Consider the following 20,395-nt stretch of genomic DNA (forward strand, 5'->3'; position numbering starts at 1 on the left):
CACTCGTCCCTCCTCTGCCCCGCTTCAGAGCTGAGCTCTTTTCCTGTGAAACTTCTGGTTGAGCCTCGAAGAGTAAATGAGAAATTACATGACTCCTTCACTCTCAGAAAAGATATCCTTAGTTTCAGCCCAAAGCCAGGCCACTCGAAGGTTGTCAAATCAACAGATATCCATTGAGCAACCAACATGTGCAAAGTTTTATGTTTATGTTTGTCTAAGGCTGTAGTTTTCCCTGTTCCTTGGGGGCAATCTAGATGAATGGAACAGACCTAAACTTGGTCATCCGATTATTTAATGTTTAACCAAATGCCATGGTCTTATTTTGAATGCAAACAGAAGGCAAAGTAAGATCTTTGTTAAGGTCTCCAATAAAACTATTTTCTTTTTAAGTTATACATATAACTGTGCCATGATCTGTCCCTTTAGCTTTCTGCTTCAGAAGATGTTGTTTAGCCCATTTTTAAAAACCCCCTTCAGCCCTGCAGGTTTGGCTCAGCGGTTAGAGCATTGGCCTATGGACCAGAGAGTCCCCAGGTTCGGTTCGGCTAAGGGCACGTACCGCGGTTGCAGTTTTTCCCTGGCCCTGGTTAGGGTCATGTGGGTGGCAACCACTTGATATGTCATTCTCACATTGATGTTTCTCTTTCTCTCTTCCTCCTTCTTTCCCTCCCACTCTATCGGAAGATAAATGCAAAAATGTCCTCAGGTGAGAATTAAGAAAAAAAACACCTCCCTTTAAAGATATGGGACATTCTTGTGGAATATTTGACCTGAACTATCAGGCTGTGATCATTAATTTTTATACATTACCCACAATCATTAAAAGTTAGCAAAGGTGGCCAATATATTTGTTTTAAATAATCAATATTAAACAAATTTCATGGATGCGCTTCTGGTGAGAATATGTTATTTCCCATCCCAACTTCTCTTTTGAAGACAATATTATTATTACTATTAATGATATTCCCTTTTCCCAGGGTTCAATAATGCTTTATAGACAGTATTTCACTGAAATTACAATGATCAGCCCTGGCCAGTTTGGCTCAGTGGCTGAGCATCGGCTGCTGACTAGAGTCCGGGGTTGGGTTCCTGCTAGGGGCACATACCACCAAAAAAAAAAAAAAAATTACAATGATCAATATTTAATGACAAAGAGAAGAAAAATAATCAAGATTTTTTTCCTATACATTTATAATAGCAAAACTTACGAATTGGCCTTGACAAAGAGCACGTTGATTACTGGGCTGAGACTGGGCCTGTCACCCTGTGGTGTCTTACTTCTAATTTGCTTTGGGATCTTGGCCCTCTGCGCCTTGGGGCGGTGGGACTGTGGAGTGCAGCTTGATGAGTGCGTAGCTGAGAGGCCAGGGGACAATGGAAAGGACAATCTGGTATCTGTTCCCCACCCAGCCCTCGGGACTAAGTCTGAGGCCTGTGAATAAAAAAGAAGGCCAAGGAACTGTTTTAACCCGAAGACTGGGAGGAACCAGGAGGCAGACCCACTGGCTGAGAGCCCTGGGTGGAAAGGAAGCATACGTAATGTTCATGGGAAGTCCTGATTGGCCTTGGACAGGCCGAGCTTAGTTTCCCGTCTTGGGCAACTATTAATTAGAGGCCCCTTTTACTTTTAACGCTGTTCAAGTTAAGAAAATAAATTATATATTCACTCTCCACATAGAGTAAGACAGAAGGCAGATTTGCTCCCCGGTGAACAAGGAAGAAGACACTGCACCTCTGAGGTCAGAAGGTAAAGCAGAGACGTTCTGGCACCTCACACAGGGCCGAGGCAGGGTGACCAGTGTCCTCCAAAGGGCTGCACCAGTCGGGGCCTCACAGGGAGGCTGCAGAGCTGAAGAACTGAGCTGATTTGTCCAGGACACGAGGGTTGTCGCCCCGAGGACTGCCTGAAATGCTGGGGAGACTTCTGTCAGGGGGGAATTTTTAGGTGACCTCGCTAAATCTCCAGGGTGGTGAGGCAGGAGGAGCTTAGTCCCTGGACTGGCAGTAATTATACGTGGAAAATGAGAGCACTTATTAATTCGAAGAATTTATTTGCTTAATGGATTCAGCAACTTTTTGGAATGGGTGAGATTCAATCACAGTGAATCGTAAGTAGTTTTTCCAAGTGAAATGGATCTAAATAATGCCAAACCCTTTATCAAATCGCAGGGTTTAGCCATTTATCAGCTGGAATGTTGGCCTTTCGAAACCCCACGGCTCCTGTGCTAGGCAGTTGCTCCGAAATTCTCACAGTGATGACAAGATGACGATGAGGACTGAGTTTGCTTCCAGGTGCGGAGCCAGTTTGAAAATAACTAGGGCGCATTTTTGACTGATTAGCTCATGCTCTCACTTTAATACGATCATGTCTGTCTGATTTATTTTTATTAGGTTATATAACCCCAAACTTTCCAAACACAGGAATAAAAATGGAGAAAGAAGACCGCCGTCGCTCTTATGCATTAGTGCTTCTAGGGATGGTTTCGTATTTTGCTGGTTCTCAGAGAGCTGCTCTAAGTTGACCTTTGCTTCATCATAAAAAAGGGTTAAAGACAAATTATTATCCTCATTTTGGGTTTTGGTACTTTAGTTTTTGAAATAAAAAAGGGCCTTTGAATTAGTATCTTGAATAAGTTAATTTATAGAAACACTGAACTGATCTCAAAGAACTGTTCTACTTCCCCGAGATAAATAAACAATTCTTTCCCCTCCTCCTCACCTTTTTATTGGCATGTTTTCTTATAACGCAGTATGAAAAAGTACTTTTTTCTGCTTTTCTACACTTTTGGGGGGTATAGTATCAACTCTAAAAGAAAAGCACTAAGTTCTTTTTGCCACACATCACAATAACAAGTAAATACAGATAGCTGTGAATATCTTTTGTATTAATGTACTTTAATTTTGTATTGTATTTTTGTTTCTTGGAGTATTGACTCTGAATAGTCTGACTTTTTTATTATTGAATAATCTGTTATTTTATCTTCCAAATGTTTCAATATGTTTATTTTTTCTACATTAGGATATTATATAATTATATTATTATTTTTTATTTCATAATGTCCCCAGAGGAAGAAAAAAATGTTACTATTGATTTTTTTCCATTGTAATCTGAACTTTTTTTTATAATAAGAAAAGCCAATCAGTGAAAACAGTTGCTTAGTGCTGACTGAAATATTGAGGTGTAGAAATTATTTGACTATTGCATCTTTTTAAAGCAACAATTCTCTGATTATAAAAGTAACCTATATCTGAGGGTTTTGGCTTTTCTTACATACTTAAAGTAACCTGTTCAGCTAAGCTATTTAACACATTCCCTTTTACCTTCTCCAGAACCTTCCTTCATGAAATAGCATCTTTTTCCTGAAATTGTCAATTCTTGACTATCTCCTTCTCTTCTACCTACAAACACCATCAGTGCTGCCTTATTCATAAAAACAAACAAAAACCACCACTTTGTCCACAGTCCTGCAACTTCCTTTACTACTAAATATCTTGCAAAACCTACCCTGGCCTACTTTGCTTCAATAACCTCTCTCTTCCTATATGACTTGCCCAGGTCTCAACGCCTTGAATATCTCCAAGGTCTCCAGCAACAGTCAACCCTCTGTTGTCTCTGGACACTGGGTTTAATCACACTCTCCCTTTCCCGTAACTCTGTTATTCTCCTTTGACTGCTGGGGTCAGGATTGCTGGACCACTTTGAATCATCACCACTACCACCAACGTAAAATACGTTCATCCGGATTCCAGCTCATCATTTAGGAGAAATAATAATTCAGTTATGCGAACATTTAACATCAGGGTACAACAAAAATGGCTTATGCATTTTTATTATGGAGTTTTCTGGTTTTGAACACTCGTGATCAAAGTTCCCAATGGTGGGTTGAAGTCAGCAAGGCTTCTAGCTTTGCAGCTAGCTGGTACCTTGGCCCCAAGTCCCTAATGTAGCACAGAGCAGAACTTTCAGCAATTCAGTGGCAAAATTGGCACAAAACAACAGGGAGGTGGTACAGTTTTAATCATCCCCTGAGGATTCTTGTCTGTTATTAAGGAGAGAGACATTGAGATTTAAATAAAGCCTCTGCGACTGATGTCAGCTGAGTAATAAGGCAGCGTATCCTCTTAGAAACGTTTTTAAATTGATTTAAAGGTTAAGAGCTACTTGTTCTTAATACTTCGGATGCTCTGCGCATTGCCTGGTGTTGGCAAGCCCTGCGCTCACACACTCTGATGTACTTCAGGACTTATTTCAGCAGTCAATTGTCTCTTCTCTGCTCAGAGGGTTATTTGTATTGTTATACATTATACTCATTCAATAAGCATTTATTGTACTCCGAATATGGGGGAGGTCTTGTACTGATTACTGAGTATATAAAAATTAATGAGACACAACCTTTGTTCCAGCATGTAGTCCATTAGAGGAGACGGGCACACAATAAAATATTCATAAAGTACTTGAAGTGACACCTTTGTCTGCACATTCAATGTACCTTTGAAAGACAACTGTTCCATCACTTCTGGAAACTCAGAGATCGGTCCAAGAAAAAGAACATGGGCCAAATATTCCAATCAGGGATCTTTCATAAAGTGTGATATATGAGCACCAGAAGAGACAAGGTCTTTCCTTCTTTAGGATTACAAACTTGGGACGGCTGCCCTGAGGGTGACAACAACAGACAGAGAGCTGCAAGTAACAGAGAAATAGTCCAGGTCATCAGGACATCACTGGGTCACTGATGTCCAGCATTCCTACCCTTGCTTCTGTGAACCTCCAAGAGTTCAGACTAATGCAATAACATAAAAAGTGCATCGAGAGATCACACACGGGCATTATGGAATCATAGACACCAAGGCGCAGCCTAGAAGGGTAAGGTGAGGCTTGATGAAATCAGCAAAATTTTCCTGGAAAAAAAAAAAAAATAAGTAATATTCTTTGGATAGAATCTAAGTTTCTCAGAATATAATGTCAAGAACACCAACATCCCAAAATATGTTGCTATCCACTCAAAAACTACGTGCATTTTAACCACCAACTGAAATGAAAAACATGATCGGTGAAAATTTGAAAAGTTTACTTCAACAGAAATAGTACAACCTGAAGGTGGATGTATCACAGAGAGAATTGTTTACTAAGTGTCTAAAACACAGATTTGTTCTGGGGTTCTTTGGACCCAACCGATTACGTTCCCCATAGCTCCCTGCACTTCACCTTCTTAAATCTCAGCACACTCAAGATCACTCACTTCCTGAGGAAACGCACTGTCTGAGGTAGGGATGGTGGCCGTCCATCCTGGGTGACATTGCCTCCCATGCGTGTGGCTCCCTGCCGGACCACCGTGTGTGTCCAGTAGGTTCGCTGTACGGAGTTGGCTCAGCGGTGAGGACATCGCACGGCGGCAGGGCTGCAGTCAGGACTCATTCTGCATGCCGAGGTAGATTGTAGAAAGAGAGGATACACATGGGGAAAGGAAGAAGACATCTTCCTGGTGGCAGAGAGGACAGGTGGCAGTCATGCCGGACTGATTCGGAGACACCGTCTTACTCTTTTCTGCCACATACATTGTGTGCTGTGTGTAAGGCCAGAGTCGGGGAAGGGGTTAACTACTCCATGGGGTCATACAGTGTAAGGCTTTCGAGAGGCCAAAGTGATTGTGTTCCACAGAGTTACAAAATGTGGGGGAAATTCAGGCCGGGGTTGAAAATAAACTTGCTCTCGGGAAAAACTGTGTTAGGAAAAGGAACAGTTATGAGTGAAGTCACCCTAAATATTCAATGTCACGAAGGCTACCTGTTTAATTTCTCCCTCCTCTTTCTCTCTTATCTATCCACCGTATTGTTATACAATAGCCAGATATTTCAGTAAAATTATCTATGATGTCAGTTACCTAGGAAACCAGCTGTAAAAATTTACTTAAATTATTTACATACACAAAATAATGCACACACATAAAACTTTGCCACTTCAAATTTGAGAAAATGTGATCTCTGGATGTCTATTAATTTTTGAAATGTAGAAATGCAAACATACATAAATGCGAAGAGAATGAATACTCATATTCCACAATTATCTACTCATGGTTAATGTTCTTCCACTTACACCCTCACTCACTCACTCCTCCTTCTGTTTTTACAGAAAACCTAGACTTCTTATAATTTATCAGTGATATGTCTTTATATGTTTTAAAAAACATAACCACAATAATTGTATCTTTTTTTTACAATTTACTTTTATTACTTGCAGTTATATTCAGTAATTAGAATTTGCTAATCAAGTTTTCATTTAGCATGGAAGGTCCTGATTTGACTTGTTTTTATAAAGGGTGGACATTTGAAATTGGTAATATGTTTCATCATTAAAAATAAAGATGAATTTCTTTCTTTAAATAGATTAAACCAGCCTTCTAGGGCCTCATTAATAGCATTAATTTGTTCAGGACACCCTTATCAGTTATTAATAGGAAAAAGTGACACCCCGTATTTTTTTAAGTATGATGGGGGAGGAGTCTTTCAGCAGTATCATCTGATAATATTCATCCCTTGCATAACTTTTCAAGCCTTTTGCACTTTGCAACCTAAAACACTTTAAATAATTATTGTATTTTTTCAACAATCCTGTCAATTGGTTATTATTAGAATCATCTCCATTTTAAAGAAAAGTAACCATAACTCAGAGAGGTAAAGTGACCTGCACGGTTTGAGTCGATCTCCGAAAACCCTGGGTCCATTTCACCTAATTACACTGTTTTTCTAGGAATTCTTCCATTATTGCTGGAATCCTTTAGATACCCACATTTTACGTGATTAAACTTTCAGACCCCAGGTAAAGACGAGAGGTAAACATGAGAATGTGTCCCACATTCCTGACCTGACCAGGCTGATGATGCTCAACACTTTTTTTTTTGCATCATGCACAGACATGACTATAACACAGCTCACAGCACTAGGCTGGTAATACTCCCCAGGTCAGAAGGTCAAATCAAATAAGTACCTCTCTGCAGAATAACTATTTCTTCTCTGAGAGGGATTTTTCATCTAACATGAAATTCTCCTCCTTCAGTCTTGACAAAAGTCATGTTTTTTGGGATCTATAAGACATGTGATTTGGCCCTGGACGGTTTGGCTTAGTGGTTAGAGCATCGGCCTGCAGACCAGAGAGGCCTGGTTTCCTTCCCACTAAGGGCACGTATCTCGGTTTCAGTTGGGGTCGTGTGGGTGGCCACCACTCAATGTGTCTCTCTCACATCAATGTTTCTCGCTTTCTCTTCCTTCCTTTCTTCCTCCTACTCATTCTAAAGATAAATGCAAAAATGTCCTCGGGTGAGGATAAAAAATAAATAAATAAATAAATAAATAAAGATATGTGATTTGCTAAAATATAAAGTAACTTAATTTTTTAAAAAAATGTAATCTTTCCTCCTGCTTCTTATTTTCCTCTTCTCACCATTTTGATAAAGTTCATTTTTGAAAGAATTTATTTTCATATTTTTTTTAATCCTCTCCCAAGGATGTATTTTTCTATTTATCGTCAGATAGAGTGGGGGAGAGAGAGAGAGAAACATTAATGTGAGAGAGACACATTGATTGGTTGCCTCCCACACAACCCTGAGCAGGGCCAGGGCAAACCACAGGTGAGGCATGTGCCCTTAACTGGGATCAACCCACGGCTCTTTGCTCTGAGCTGCTCCACTACAAAGCCAAACCAGCCAGGGCTATTTTTATCACTGTTTAATGACAATTTTGTATTAAATTACGATGGGTAAATATAAGAAAACTTGATTCATATTTCAAAACCAGAATTAATTAGTGGAAAATGCAGAAACAATAAAAATTGAGATTATAACAGTTCTTCAAGGCAGTACTACTCTTTTTTTTTTTTGGTACGTGCCCCTAACACGAACCAAATCCCCGGACTCTCTGGTCCACAAGCCGATGTTCCAACCGCTGAGCCAAACCGCCCAGGGCAGGCAGTACTACTCTTAAATGAAACATGGTTGTTTTATGAAAAATAAAAATAATTTAAAATTTTTGAACATTGAAGAAGGAACAATTACATCAACCACTTGAGAGCACTTTGAAATTACTATGCTAAATAATTATTTCAATTTAATTATCATTATCAATAACTGTTTTGTCTGTCTCTGCTCTTGGGAATAGCATTACTAGTCCCCCTCTCCATTTCATTGTATTAAGAGCATCATCCTAGACTCCTTGGCTTACAGTGATTGGTGGAGTAGGTGCCTGTCTCAGGCTGGTCCAATCAAACCACCCACACTCCTGAACACAGAGATTTATTAGTCTAGGGGTGGGCCTGTGACTGATTCCAGCCACAAACCTTCTGTACCTGGGCTTGTGGATGAGTGTTTATTTCCTCTTTGGACATAGGTAAGTAAGGTATAAATCAGGAACCTCTGGAAACCAGATCTGCTTCTCAGAAAATCTGAGGAAATGTAGACCACTTGCAAAGAGGTGGAGTGCCGTCTCTCGGCTTGCCGGGATCGCTGCAATGCAATGAACTGCAAGCACACACTGGTTGGAGTGAAAGGGAGCTTTGCAAGGGAGCAAATGCTCCAGATCTTTGGACGCAGTCCCATTTATTTGCAGATTGGTTCCCCCAGGTTACAAGTGGATTTATGTAAATTATTTCCTTGAGATAGCATCTTTGCAAACCATACAGCCTAGCCTTGTCTCTTGCTTTTTACAGCAGAAAGAAACTTTAAAGCTAAAATATAACAAACCCAACCATGTCTGGGCCTATGGCCCCTTCTCCACTCAAGGCAGTGTTCCAGCCATTGTCCTGCAAACCTTATTTTATTCACATGCAAACAAAGCATGCAATGCAAGTAAGGCGGTCTTCCTGCCTATCAGTCAAACCTGTCTGTCCACACACACACTTTGATCCTAGGCTGGCCAGGTTGCAAGAATGCATATCAGAAGGTTACAAATCGTCCATCTACCAACCCCCCATCCCCACAGTGGAGAAGACATCTGAAGAAGGGGAGTTCTGACAGTGGGATAGCCCCTGGTGCCGCTGACCACCTGCTCTTCCCCTTTCTTATTCACATTTTGCACATGTAGCCAGAACCGCTTTTTTTTATTGTTGTTGCTTAAATTGGTTTGAATTAAGTTTTTATCATTTGCAAATTTAAAGATTATGTCCTTAGTACCATACACAGTATTTCATTTCCAGCTGGAAAGTAGATGCACATTAGAATTCTTATTCTATCACTAGCTAGCTGGGTATCCTTGGGTAAGTTACTTAAACTTTGGACTTCAGTGTGTCTTCTGTCATAAGGGTAATATTCATAATAATTCACTTATGGGGTGGTTGTGTGAATTAAATGAGATGCTGTTTGTAAGATACATAACACTGAGTCTCTAAATTGTACCTGCTTTTATATTTATCTGCTACACACTTTGTTGCCTCACTGAGTTAGAAAATGTGGTAGATTGTACTGGGCTCAATCCTTTATCCCTTCCTGGATTTGTCTCCTTTGTCTATAGTTTTGTAGTTTCTTCCTCTAAAGGCGGATATATTGCCCCACCTCAACTGGCTTTCAACTTGACCTCATGACTTATTTTGCTGTGGGTTGTTAGTAGAATTAACATAATCAGAGGCTTGAATAGTATTTGCGTGATAGGGTTAGCTCTCCTGCATTCCACCATTGCCCTGAGAAAAACACATTCCAGCTGGTCCCAGAAGGACGTGAGACGTGTGGAGACAAGCTGCCCCCAGGGTCTCCCAAGCTCTTGAGTAAAATAAATGCTCCCTGTTATTGTAAGCTTTTGGGATTTGGTGATTATTATACACCAAAGACCAAGTGATGCAGCAGTTAATAGCCACATTCCAGTGCATTTTAATTCAAGCTGATTCCATTATAATGGGAAACCTTTCACTAAAAATGCATTTATTCTACCAAGGGCAAAAACTATTTATTAAAAATGCTAAAAGAAACAGGTTTTATGTCCAGAGATACAGAAAGAAAAAAAAAAAGACTAAGGATGCTAGTTCTTAACCAAAAGGGGTCATGGACTCTTGAGAATATGAAGAGAGCCCAGAACCCTCATGAGTACATTACAAACACAATATTTTGTATACAAATACAATATTTTATATACAGTTACATGGAGCTCACAGATGCCTTGATGCCCATTGAGTCTGTAATAACTCAGATTCAAAATTTTATTTTATATGGTATATTTTCCTTTTTGGTAGGGTTGTACTATATGTGTCTATACATCAATGCTGCAAGAGTTCAACAGGAAAAAGAATGACCAGGGTTTGAGTGCAGTTGAAAAGGCTTTCATGAATTATGGAGTCATAGACTTCACCTTGAAGAAAGTATGATTCTTAAGTAAAATAGATGGGAAACACCATTTCATGTGGATGCAAATTTGGACAAATGTGTAGACATAAAAACATATGTGTCATGTGTTGTGATGGTTAATTTTATGTGTCAACTTGACTGGGCCATAGGGTGCTCAGATATTTGGTTAAACATTATTCTGTGTGTGTTTGTGAGGGTGCTTCTGGGTGAGATTAACATGAGTTGGTAGCCTGTGTAAGGTAGATTGCTCTCCCCAGTGTGTAGGGCAGTTCACTGAAGGCCTGAATAGGACAAACGGCTGAATAAGAGAGAAATAGCTCTTTCTGCTTAATTGTTCTTTAGGTGAAACATCAGTCTTCTGTCTTGAGATTTGGACTTGGACTAAACTTACACCTTTGGTTTTCCTGGTTATCAGACCTCTGGACTTGCACCAGAACTATACCATCAGTTCTCATGGGTTTCCATCTTGCTGCCTGCAGATCTTGTTACTTTTCAGCACACAAAACTGCCTTGCAAGCCAATTTCTTATACAATTATAATAAATCTCTCTCTCTCTCTCTCTCTCTCTCTCTCTCTACACACACACACACACACACACACACACACACACACACACTAGTTCTGTTTCTAGGGAGATCCCAGACTAATTCATGTGTTGAGTGGTATTTCCAGACTAATTCATGTGTTGAGTGGCATATTTTTATCATAATATGAATCTATTGCATTGTGAAAGACATCCAGTTTAGCTAGTGGAAATGAAGAGAAGTTAAGCTAATAAATTTAGAAATCACTGCCCAGAGGTCAGCCAGACTTTGTGGGTAGAGAAAGAGAAAACAATAGAATTAACATGCAGAACTCTCATCTGGTTTGCAGTCTTTTAACTGTAAGAATGAGTGTAGCCTAGAGACAGTGGGTTTTGGCCAGATCTACTTGAGACTTTGTCAAAATTACTTTCTTTGCACATTTCTATTTTTGCTATACCAAGAGATTCTCTACCTAATGGAAATTTCATTAAATGAAAATAAAGTCAATAAGACATAGAGCAAAGAAGAGTTTCTAGACATTGTTGACCTGTTGCTTTGGTTGCTGACTTTGGCTAATGTCCTTGTTGAATACAGACACTTGGAGTATTTTATCTATATTGTCTTGTCTGGTCTCCTGTCTTTGATGCTTATAAAGAAATCCTAGAGAATTTCGAAACCCAGGACTCAGGAAAGGGGGAGAACCATGCTCCTTGTGTCTGCTGCTGGGATTGCTGACTTGTGCAGAGATATGCAAAGAGATGAGAGCAGAGAAGACAGCAAGGAACTGACTGTGGACGGTCTTGAATATAAGACCAAGAATTTCCAAAAGAAGTGTGTGTGTTGCTGTGGATTGGAGGGGTTATATGTAAAATGACGATTTAATTATAATCACATAAAGAAAATGAATGGATGGATAACAGAATACAAGCCACACGAATTGACAGGTGCACGCCACACTATCATTCAAGATAAATTTATTAGGTACAGAATGCTGTGTTGGGGGATTCAGAAGATGTAACGGCTCAAAAACATTCCATTCAAAAACAGCTTTCTTACCATAGCACCGACCCATGGAACAGTGCCTGTATTACAACAGCACTTCTACAAGTAATGCGGTGCTCAAGTACCTGGATATATTCCGAGTAAAGTGAGAAACAGAAGAATCAGCCGAGTCAGTACTTTCATTGTCAATATTGTCTTTCCAAGAAGTAAGTGACAAGAAAAAGCAATCTGAGATTAAATGACAGAGAGTTAGTGCCACCAAGTCTCAGGCAGGATAAATGCAGAACAAAGTCAGCTAAGTACGGAGAACTGGGGGGCTGTGGTTTTGTTTCTTATTCTTTAACAAGTCTTGGGAAAATTTAATATATTTTTTTCAAAAATAAAAATGAAAGGATTCATTGCTTTCGTTTTCCTTGAGCAACTATGTTTCCTTGAACACTGGGTGGTGAAGCCTGATCGAGTAGGCTTTCTTATCTAGCAACTCATGAGACTGTCATGCAGAACTCAGGTGTTCCCTTAAAGTTGACTGTCACCACACTTCTGGTAGTTTCTGAGAATAGCGATGTAATTGCTACTTAAATGTTGTTTTATTGGCTATACCTCTGTGAGTAGAGCACATTATTTATATGGCAGTCAATTGATATTCCATGTTTTGCTTTGGTTTCCCAATATAATCTAAGAATTTGTAGAGCACCCAGGGAGAGAGGATGCATTGCTGATAAGACAGCACTAAAGCCCCTGATGAGTTCTGCACTATTGGCTGTGCCAGTTCTACACTGTAACCCTTTGGGTCCCCGACATCCTGCCTCTACGTTTGAAAGAGATGAATCAGCAGAGCTTCCCTTTGAGAGGCAGAGTGGATGGATTGGCAGGTGGGAGGTACAGAGGGTCTTGTGTAAGGCATGTAGATTTGGCTTACTAAGAAATGGAAGGAAAACAAAGTTTTATTTGGGGGGTGTGAGGATAATGTTTGCAAAGTCTTATTGTAGGCAGCAGGAGGCTGCAGAGTGAATGGTAACAAGAGGTCAAGAAGAGAGGGAAGGTAGGGGTTAAGATTTCCAAACTGAGGAGCCCTTGTGTAACAGGTTGCAAGGTCAGAGAGCAGCAAATATGTTAATAAAGTAAAAGAGGGGGAGTAGTTATGATATAGGGAGAGGAAGCCCTAGTGACAACAACCACTTAGAAGCTGCATCTTGAAAACAGTCACTTCAGAGACTGCAGAAAAATGTCATGTGATGATGACCTCACATTAGAAGGGTGTGTGGCAGCCGGAAGTGCACTGGATGCGTTTTGTTTGAATAGAGCCGGGGGTGAGAGAAGACTCAGGAGCCCACTGCTGCTCCTTACTTGGATATCAGCAAAGAGGGAGAAGAAATAAATTTTGAACTATAGAGATCAGAGCATTTTTTTTCTTTTGCAATAGAGTTAAATGACAGACTTTTGGTACATAATTGTAAAAGATTTATTCAGATAGAGACACAATCAGGGATGTTTGTTACACTGAGGAGAAACACAATGAATAGAAATGACATTATTTTCTTCTTTTTTGATTATTTAAAAAAATGGAAAAGAGCCCTAACTGGTTTGGCTTAGCAGTTAGGGCGTTGGCATGTAGATCAAAGAGTCATGGGTTCGATTCCCATCAAGGGCAGGTACCTTGGTTTTGGTTCAGTCCCTGGCCCTGGTCTGGGTTGTGTGGGAGGCAACCAGTCGATGTGTCTCTCTCACATCGAAGTTTCTCTCTCTCCCCCTCCTACTCTGTCTGAAGATAAATGTAAAGTATCCTTGGGTGAGGATTTAAAAAAAAAAAAGGAAAAGAGAGGCTTAATTATGCTATAAATAGCAGGTGCCGCATAAGCCAAAGAAAGCACTTTTCATAACAACTTTTTTAAAATTATTATTTCTGGCTTTTAAAAGGTTCTGAAGAGCCCGACCGGTGTGGCTGGGTGGTTGAGTGTCAACCCATGCACCAAGAGGTTGCTGGTTCGATTCCTGGTCAGGGCACATGCCCAGGTTGTGGGCTAAATCCCCAGTGCGGGGCATGCAGGAGGTGACCAATCGATGTTCTCTCATCAATGTTTATATCTCTCTCTCCCTCACCATTCCTCTCTCTCTAAAATCAATTAAAAAAAATTTAAAAATTAAATAAAAATAAAAGGTTCTGAAGATCTACTGTCAATATTGACAACACAATGAAGGCGTCCAAAGGGTGTAATACTTTATTGCTCCAAATTTAAAGCCTTGGCCTATATCACTCTTAATGTGATGCATTACACTTGTTTTAAATTCATAAATAATTTACAAACTCAATGTGCAAATAAACAAAAGATGCATAGCTGAGTTATTTGTTAATGTGTAAAAACATTGAGTTTGTGGAATTTTAGTCTTTGAATTATAAAATTGTTTCCCTCCATAGTATATTAAAAGTTCAGATTTATGTTCTACTTTTATAGATCAACAGGTGGGCAGGATTGGTAATTATAGAGAAATTTAAAACCTTCATTTAGTTTTTCTATGTAAGGGGGGTTATACCATCCAGAGAAGCATAAAGAAACATTCTATCATATGAACTGCCTTTTGGTTGAAGAAAACCTTCATGTAGGAGGCAACTCCCCCTGCTGTGATGTCTGGGAACAGGAAAACAGAAGCCTGTGGTTGAGATGTTAAAATGTAGAGGTTTTCATAGACTTAATAGTGCTGAGACTATTTTCTTTTATATCCAGGATCAGATGAGGAAACGCTTTCGTTGTCAATACTGTGTGTTGCTAGAAAGAAACAGAAGCGATCTTCAATATTTAAATATGCAGCTCTTTTCTGTTCCTCCCAAGAGTTCTGTAAGTAAAATGTTACTTTTTGTTTCATTGGACCACCTAGTGCCTTTACTTCTACTTCAGCTCCAGTCACGTTTAATTGTATTAAAACTTTCCACCTGGCTGGCAGAGCTATAGGATAACCTACATTTTCAAAAGAGCATCTGCGTTTGGATACTGAAAACATTGAATTGTTTCAAAATTTCATGTGTCATTTTTGCAAGCGAGTGCATATATTTTAATGATTTTAAAGAGATGTTGTCTATGAACCATGTAAGTAGTCAATAAAGCACCTGAAACATTCTAAGAGTAAAGCGACAGAGATAAACAATAGTCTGTACAGCACAATGGTCTCAGTATCTATGGTATTCAATTGATAAGAATGTTCAGTTTCTAAACAATAGTCAGTGCAGGCATCTGTGTTCTTCAAAAGCTTTAAACATGTTTATCTTGGATAACACCACACTTGAATAAACATGCAGAAAACATTCTTTTGATTTTCTTTCTGTATGGGGCTGATGAATCTGGTTTCTTGTAGATTGAGTCAGTAGAGGGAGCCCGAGTTACCAAGCCAGCAGTCCTGATGGAGGGAGCTTCAACCAGGCAAGAAAAAGGGACGAAGCCTGCAAGCCTCCTTTGTGTTCCAAACACGTTGGAATAGGTGCCATCAGAGTAGCAGAAGTTTTCTGAATCAGATATGGCAACACTTTCATTAAGCGTTTTGGTATTCCACAGAGAAAAGACTTGCCATTTGCAAATAGGATCTTCATGATTTCCCATTGCAAAGAGCAAAATTTGCAATTTTTTGGCAAATTAGGCATTGCATAATCTCTTATATATAGTTCTCCTTGGAAATATATTGTGACTTTGTGGAAGCTGTAATTGTCACCTCAGGCACTAATGTGAGTGTTCGTGTTCAGAAGTAGTAAGTTGCTCGATCTTGTCATGGTTCTCATTGTTTCCTATATAAGCAATTGTTTTTCTCTTCTGGATGCCTGAATTAGCCTCCTGACAGGTCTCTGTGCTTCTCACTTCCCTATACTCAGTTTTCAAGACGGGAGCCAGGGTGATCCTTTACAAATATGTCACTCCCTTCAGAGACCTTTCAAAGACTTCCCAACTCAGAGAAAAAGCCAAGTCCTTACTGTGGCCTCAAAGGTCTTCCAGCCTTTGGCTCTTTGTAATTCTCTGACTTCATCACCTGCAGCTCGGCCTCTGCGACCGCAGCTCCAGCCAGACGGCCCCTGTATCTACCTGAGAGGTTTTGCAGTGGCTGTTCCTGCTACTGAAATTCTTTTCCCACAAGAAAACGCCAAGCTCCCAAATCTTTGTTCAAATACCATCTTCTTAATAGACCTCGTTCTTCTTCCTGGTTCTTCTTACCCTACTCTATTTTTTTCTATAATATTTAATAACTTTCTAACCTATTATGTAATGTACTTATTTGCTATGTTATTATTTTTTTTGTCTGTCTCTGGCCACTAGAATTTAAACTCTGAGAGTAAGAAATTTAAAAATATATATATTTTTCAGAAGACTGCAGCTTCATATGCAGCGGTAAGAAATAGTATAAAGAAACCCTGCATACCAGCCACCCGGTTCCCCCAGGGCAGCATCTTATAAAACAGTAGTCCCACATCACAACCAGAACATTGACATTGACATAATTTATCAACCTTATTCAGATTTCACTAATTTTACATGAATTCATTTGTGTGTCTATTCATTCCAGGCAATTGTATCACATGTATGGATTTGTGTGACCGTCATCATAGTCAATATACAGAAGAGTTCCCTCAAATGGATCGGGGACAGAAATTTTTGTTTGCTTAAATCAGTGTATTCCAACGGTCTGGCTCAATAAACATTTGTTTAATAAGTTAATCAAGTTATTTTATCTACTAGAAGCTTATATAAAAATATTATCAGCATCGGGTTTCCAAATAATTTGAAACTATATTCAATGTGGTTTCTTTTTCTGGTTGTTAATAGAATATGCACTTATAAATAGGGTTCTTTTAGAACATGCACACATTGCTGTCTTCTTTCTAAAATGCTAGTTATTATATGATGTGGTGGCTGGAAATATGCTTAATCTAAATCCTAAAAGCCTTATCGCTCAAGGGCTTAGAAAAATTATTTGATATCCTTGATTTCCTAACTTTCCTTCTTAATGTAGTATTTTTTGGGAAATAAAACAAGCATGTTAGAGATACACTAACCATGTTTCAAATGTACATATCAGAAAAGTGGTATGAGAGTGGTCACGGTAGAACTGGCAAGCTATCTTGTCATCTTACCATTATTCTTCTTTGAAGGAATTTGTTAATACAGCAAAACCGGTTCAGACCAAGTCTTGTTCTACAGGGACAATCATCTGGTCATTATTATCTCACTAATCTTTTTTGTTGTTCTGTGGATTCACTATAGCAACAGTAACGGTTGCTCAATTTTGTTTTATTGTTAGTTTATGAAATGGCTCACTGGATTGCTTAGTCTGGAAACAAGGAAAGTTTTCCTTTCTGTAAAGTTTCTGGGCATGTTCAGGCACTGAACTCAAATTTTAAACTGTATTTAACAGCACAGCACAGTAACAGGAGGTGGCTGCTGTGGATAACCATGAAGAGGCCTTCTAAGTTCAACAAATTCTACCAAGATGATTCTCCAACCAGCGGAATAAATGAACATTAACCACTCATCAGATTGGTTAAAAATTAGTAAGCCCCCTCCTTCTCATCTCTTATATGCAAGAGTTAAATATTAATAATCTAAAAGCAACCCAACATATTACAATTTTTCCTGGGATTCATATTTTTTGTAGTTTTGAAGTACATTATTTACTTGATCAGAAAACAAAAACAAAACAAACAAAAACTGAGGGCCCTTGGAATGCAGTGCCCTGTACTTAGCCACTTCTTAAGTATTTTTTGTTTGGAGCTAGAGACACAGCAACCTTTGATTAAGTCTAAATTAATTTTAATAATTTTGATTTTTGCATTGGATCACTAGTCTCATTAGCATAAGTAGAATGTTAGAAAAAATTGTAGCTAAATCATGTGGGATTAAACATAATCCAAGGTCTATGATTTAAAACAATTAAATGAGGAAATTGAAGAAAATATTGGGTATCTTGCTGGGGAAGGGTTTCATTAGATGAAAAGTCTTAAAGGAAATTATAAACAAAAGGATCAATAGATGTAATTAAAATGTAAAATTTTACATTTAAAAAGAGACTATATATGTATATGACATGTGTGTGTGTGTGTATGTATATAACATAAACCACCAAAGAGGAAATATTTAAAACAAATAAGTAGATAAGAAGTTAATATCCTGAATATATGAAGCCCTCTTCCTATGGTGCCTTCAGTATTATTTCAAGTATTTTACATGGTTTATTACATAGCAATTTGTAAATATATGTCAAAATCTTAAAAAATATTAATCATTTTGACCAAGTAATTGTATTTCTGGGGCTTTACTCTAAGTAGATAATTACAAATAAATAAAATAATTTATTTAAAAATGGTATTCATTACACCATAAGAAGAATAGTCAGACTGATAGCCTATATTTATAGAATGATATTCTATTTATAGAATGAGATTTTATAAAGCTATTAAAATCAGTCTGACCAGTGTGGCTCAGTGGCGGAGCATTGACCCATGCACCAAGAGGTCGCCAGTTTGATTCCTGGTCAGGGCACATGTCCAGGTTGTGGGCCTGATCCCCAGTGAGGGGCATGCAGGAGGCGGCCAATCGATGTTCTCTCTCATTGGTGTTTCTATCTCTCTTTCCCTTTCCCTTCCTCTCTCGCAAATCAATAAAGACAAAAAAATTTTAAAAAAAGTAAAAATAAAACTATTAAAATCATATTTAAGGATTTTGAATAAAGTGAAAAAATTTATATGACATATAAAATGTCATATCATTTGATCACAAGTATGGAAAAAATAAATATAGAAAGACTTTGGAAACAAAACTATAAACTACAAAGTAGCTGCCTTTTAGTAATTTGGGGGAGAATACTTTAAAAACTTTATAATTTAGATAATTACATAAACTATAATGATATAATTTCCCTAAATGATACAATATCTGCATTGCCTTTATAATAAACATCCATAAAATATACTTTGTTGGTTTAGTAACTTAAGCTAAAGCCTTTAGTTCAAGGTTTGCGTGAATATGAACCCAGAGCTCTATTTTCAATTTTTTCCTAAATTGTCATAAAGCAGCAGCAGCAACAACGACAAATCCATGACACTGGTACTTTTATGATCCTCGCTTTATAAATGGAACCAAGGCACAGAGAGGTTCAAGAAACTCTTCCAAGATGACACAGCAAGTAGATGGTAGAGCTGGGATTCCTACCAAAGCCTGGTTCTTTCCCACCATGCTGTGCACTGCCAGTGCTGGTTTGGAAGATATCAATCCCAAAAGGTACACAGAACTTGGCCATGAGAATATTTGTCTTGATATACCAGCTCCTATACAACTTATTAGCTGCTGCTTGACCCTACTTAATTTACTAATGTAAAATATCAGTTTCCCAACATAAACCTAGTAGGCATATAATGTTCATTTCAGAGAAATTTGGTGATATAAAAGAAGATATAAATGTATTTTGTAAATTAAATATTTGACATTTATATTTATACTGCTGGTAAATGCATACGATATCACTTGTCTTTAAATTATATTAACAGAAGACATACCTTTAACCTATCCCCCCACTTTTTTTACTTCCAGCTATTGCTATTTTTAATCATTTCTATATTTAACTATAATTCCCACTTTTTTTGGTTTACCTTTCTACTGATAAAAGCAATTAATCCTCATCGCCAGTCGGTTTGCTATGGTGTTTCCAGGTACCTCTTGCTTAGCTGAAGTTTGTCCTCTAACAATCTTTTGGTTGAAGTTTGTCCTCTAACAATCTTTTTAAATTAATGAATTTTATTTTCCAGCTCTATTGAAATATAACAGGCATATAATTTTGTGTAAGTTAAAGTTGTAGAGAGTGGTTATTTGATACGCATGTATAGTGCAATCTAACAATTTTGTAAAGAAGAACAGATAGAAAATATATTCTGTGGGTTTCTGCACATTCAGAAGTCTTTTTCAGTGGCCTTGTACTTGCACAAAGGTTTGGCTAAGAAGACAGTGTCTGGGTCACTTGCTTCCTTTGTGGTCTCTGAGGGTACTGCTGCAATGTTATTTAGGGTTCACTATTTCTGTATAGATTTCTGAGGTCAGCCAGCTTGTTTTCTCATCGTAGATGATATTATCAGCATGCCTGCAGGTTCAAAGGATTCTTTATTTAGAATCTCCAAATTATACCAGGATATATCTCAAAGCTAACTATTCTGGGCCCTTTTTTGTTTGTTTGTTTGTTTGTTTGGGATACAATATGCCTTTTTAGTCAGTAGATTCAACTCTTTTCTTTCCAGAAAATTTTCTTGAAGTTTACCCTTAAAGTATTTATTGTCCTCATTATGTTAGTTCTTTTTATCGTGAATAGCAATTATGTATATATTTTCTATCTTTTGGTTATCTATATTCATTCTTCTCCTTCTAAAAATATTTTTAGCCTGGCCGGTGTGGCTCAGTGGTTGAGCGTCCACCCATGCACCAAGAGGTCACTGGTTCGATTCCCAGTCCAGGCACATGCTCAGGGTGTGGGCCTGATCCCCAGTAGGGGCCTTGCAGGAGGCCACCAATCGATGTTCTCTCT

The sequence above is a fragment of the Molossus molossus genome, unplaced genomic scaffold (assembly GCF_014108415.1).
Source record: "Molossus molossus isolate mMolMol1 unplaced genomic scaffold, mMolMol1.p scaffold_m16_p_5, whole genome shotgun sequence".
Lineage (NCBI taxonomy): Eukaryota > Metazoa > Chordata > Mammalia > Chiroptera > Molossidae > Molossus > Molossus molossus.